Source organism: Rhinoraja longicauda, chromosome 12 (genome assembly GCF_053455715.1).
Source record: "Rhinoraja longicauda isolate Sanriku21f chromosome 12, sRhiLon1.1, whole genome shotgun sequence".
In the NCBI taxonomy this organism is placed as follows: domain Eukaryota; kingdom Metazoa; phylum Chordata; class Chondrichthyes; order Rajiformes; family Arhynchobatidae; genus Rhinoraja; species Rhinoraja longicauda.
The window spans coordinates 35,282,103-35,286,216 of NC_135964.1; the positions used below are offsets into that span (position 1 = coordinate 35,282,103).

Here is a 4,114-nt window from a genome sequence, read left to right on the forward strand (position 1 = left end):
CCACACTCTCCTCCCCCCACCCCCACCCCTCCACCCACTCGGCCCCAACGCCCACGTGGACCCGTTGGCGGCGAAAGGCACTTACCTGTGCCCGTGCATTCAGCGCTGACTGCTGGCGTGCGAGTCTCCCCCGGGGCTGGGGCAAGATGTGAGAGGCGAGGTGCGAGTGGCAAGGGGCAAGTGAGGCACTGATCCCGGGCGGGCGGGTCCGCTGCCGGTGGCCATCTTGTTTTGGTGAGTGAGGAGGGAAGCGCAAATGAAGTCATACGTGCCCCATTGTGATGCCATACGCTGAGCACTTTTAAGAAATGGGTTAGAAAGGAAAATTTTAGCATTAAAATCTCTCAAGCTTTAAAAATGTAGCTTCAATTTGAATGAGAGTTGTTTCAAATTGTGCCCAGGATAATGGTGAGTAACGTGGGCCATAAATTGTGCGCTATGGTGTACCGTTTTGGCTGCGCGCACCACAAAGTTATGGTGCATACCTACAGACAAACAAACGAGAGATTTAGTAATATATACTAGACCAAGTTCCTTGGGCCCATTCCTCGTAGGGTTTCCATTGTGACCTGGGGAAATCGTGTTTTTTCTTTAAAATAAATTGTCTCTTAAAAAAAAAAGAAAAGAATCTCAATGGGGGGGGGGGGGGGGGGGGGGGGGGGGAGAGGGGAGGGGGGAATGGGGTGGGGGAGGGCAAAGGGAGCCACTGACACCGTCCTGCCAGCGGCCATCTTCTTTCTCCTTCACTGTGGTGCTGTGCTCCTCCAGGGGAGTGGAGCGCAATTAAAGGTGTGCGGGTCGCATTGCGACGTCACACGCTGAGGACAATTCCTCTTATGGTTTCCATTGTGACTTGGAAAAATCACGTTTTTTCCTTTAAAATAAATTGCTTTTTAAAAACAAATAAAATGAATCTCAATGAAATAGAGATCCTATGTAAAATAAAAAGGCCACTCCATCCCCTCCCTCCCTCCCCCACTCACAAAACTCCACCCCCCTCAGCCACTCCATCAATGAAAATCATTTATGTTTAAAATGTTGTTTTCTTTTCTGCATTGGTCCTAGTACCTCCCCGCACTGCATCCCCCCTCAACTCCCTCCTCCCCAAAAACTCTCCCCCTTCCCCCATTCAATCCCCCCCATCTCCACTCTTAGGGGATCCCTGGCGGCGGTGCGGCCTTTCCTGCCCGTTGGGTTTCCATTGTGACGTGGAACATGGAAGTATTACTGTGCGGGTGTGGCTGACGTCCACAGCAGGTGGAAAAGGAATTTATTAAAGTAAAAAATATGAATAATTCAAAACATAACAATTTGAACGTTAAAGATTTATTTTATTAACTTGTCAGTTTCTGTTTTGCGTGCTTCCTTGTTGATCATCGAGACGTTGAGTTCTTCTTACGTCTTTTGTTCCCTTCTGTTTCGCATTCTTTCTCATTGACCCTCAGTTTTTTGTTGTCGCATCTCTTGTCCCCCTCTGTTTTGCTTTCTTTCTCAATGATCCTTGACACGTTCAGTTATTTGTTGTTGTTCCTCGTTCCCTTCTGCTCCTCACTGTCTTTCGGTGTCTCTTTGCGTCGTTCCTTCCTTGACCAAGCTGCGACTGTTTGCTCGCTCCTCTTGGCATGGTCTAAAAAATATAGGAATATCAGGATGTATATATTTATAAATTTTAAATAAAAACCTACTTATTGATGAACACGAAAGCATTAGATCAAAATGGCAATTTTTTTTCTGAAATAAAATTAACTTCAATCAAAAAGGTTCTTTAGTACCTGTCACTTTCTGTTTTGCGTTTTCTCGATGATCGACACGTTCATTTACTTCATGTTGCTCCTCTTGTTCCCTTCTACTACTCACTGCCTCTCCATGTCTCTTTGCGTCGTTCCTTCCTTGACCAAGCTGCGATTTGTTTGCTCCCTCCTCTTGGCATGATCTAAAAAAGTTAGAGATTTATCAGGATGTATGTATGTATTTGTAAACTTCTAAATAAAATCCTACTTTCTCGTGCTCTTTCTCGGAGATATTGGAGACGTAGAGCTCTTTCTTGTTGCGTCTCTTTAACCCTTCTGTCTCGCTCTCTTTCTCGGAGATATTGGAGACATGCACGTCGTTTGCTCCCTCCTCTTGGCATGATGTTAAAAAGAGGACACCTAAACACAATTTCAGTTATTAATGAACACGGAAGTACTTGATGAAAATGGAAGACATTTAAAGTTATGAAGTATTAGATGAAAATGATTTTTTTTAAATTTATAAAGTCGTAAACACAATCTGTGTGATTAATTTATAAACTGCCAAACACAATTTGAGTTATTAATGAACACAGAAGTATTAGATGAAAATGGAGATCGCTTTTTGGAATGAAATAAATATCAATGAAAATTGCGTCTTTTCTTTAAAAGAACCAAAAGGCAATCTTAGTTATTAAAAAACACATAGTATTAGATGAAAATTGAAAAACAATGTAACGCAACAGTGAACACGGAAGTATTAGATGAAAAAGGAGTTATTTTAAAATGTATAAACTCCTCAAGGAGAATTTAAGTTAGATCAAAATGGAGATCAGGCAATTTCAGTTATCAATGAAGACAAAAGTATCAGATCAAAATGGAGTTCTTTTTTTGGGAATGAAAAAAATGTTAATCAAAAAGCCGTTTTTCTTTAAAATAACCTAAACACAATTTAAGCCATTATTGAAAACAAAAGTATCAAATCAAAATGGATCCCTTTAAAACTTTCAATGAAAATCGCGTTACTTTTTTGAAAGAACCTGAAAACAATTTCAGTCACCACTTGAAATAAAAAGCGAAGAATCAGATTAAAATGGTCTTTTTCAAAATGAAATTAAACCCAATGAAAGAAAATCGCCTTTTTCCTTTTAAATAAATAGTGTTTTTTGTTAAAAAAGGAAATTAAACTTATCTATAGAGCAGTAGTTTTTTTAAAGAAATAAAATTAAAATTTAATTAAAATCACGTTCCTCATTTAAAATAAATATCTTTGTTATAAATGAAATGAAACTTATGTGAACTAAATGTTTCTTTGTTAAAAAAGAAAGTAAACTTATCTATGAAATCGCTGTTTTTTTATCATTTGTAAAAATAAAATTAAACGCAATGGAAATCTCGGGGGTCTCACAGGCGCATTGTGATGTCACACGCTGAAGACATTCAAGAAATCGGTTACAAATGAAATGTTTTAACTTTAAAACCTCTAACTTAAAAAATATAAGACCAATTTAAATGAAATTGTTATCGCACTGGCGGCGAGAATGGTGCTTAAGGTGGTGCAAAAATTGTGGCGCTACGGTTTACCGTTTTGCTAACCCTAACCCCGCTCAATCCCCCTTATCCCCCTCCTCCCCTCACTGACCCACTCCATCCCCATCCCCGCTTGCCCCTCCGACCCACCCCCCGCTTGCCCCTCCCCTGCATCCACCCCCATTTCCCCCTCCCAACCCCTATTCCCCCCTCCCCCACTCTCCCTGCCCACACCTCCCTTCTCTTCCCCCACCCCCACTCCCCCCCACCCCCTCTCCCTGCCCGCACCCCACTCTCCTCCCCACCCCCACTCTCCCCAGCCCTTCCTCCACCCCCATTTCCCCCTCCTTCCCCCCACCCCTACTCCCCTCCCCCACCCCCACGCGGGGCGTGAGGAGGAGGAAGAGGAGAGCGGCTGCCATTTTTCTGGAGTCGCAACGAGGCCGTCGGTGGAAGCGGCCGCTGAAGGAGGAGAAGAAGCTGCCCGCTGGGGCTTGTGTTTGCGGTGATGGTGCTGGGCACTGGGCCCGGGCGGGAGCGGGACTCGAGGATGCCGTGGGTTGAAGGGACGGAAGGGAAGGACCATCAGTGGACCATCAGTCCGACCATCTCCCTCCTGCTCGGAGGGTCCCGGGTGTGGCAAGGGGAGAAAGGGGTGTGGGGAGAGAGGAGAGGGAGCCACTGACCCCGGGCAGGCTGCCCCACTGCCGGTGGCCATCTTATTTGGGCGAGTGAGAAGAGAATTGAAGCCGTGCGTGCTCCATTGTGACGTCAAACACTGAGCACTTCGAAGAATTCAGTTAGAAAGGAAATGTTTTAACTTTTAATTCTCTTTAACTTAAAAAATATAAGAC

The 4,114-nt window shown here is 44.0% G+C and overlaps 1 long non-coding RNA gene across 1 annotated transcript in view; it reads right to left on the reverse strand.

Annotated features, from left to right (window-relative positions):
- Positions 1-1,310: 1,310 nt before the first annotated feature.
- LOC144598901 (uncharacterized) overlaps positions 1,311-4,114 on the reverse strand; it is an 8,904-nt gene continuing 6,100 nt past the window's right edge. Inside the window, exons 2-3 of the long non-coding RNA XR_013547925.1 lie at positions 1,773-1,933; positions 1,311-1,627 (exon numbers count right to left, since the gene is read on the reverse strand). This is a non-coding gene — a long non-coding RNA (uncharacterized LOC144598901). The remainder of the gene's footprint in view (positions 1,628-1,772; positions 1,934-4,114) is intronic.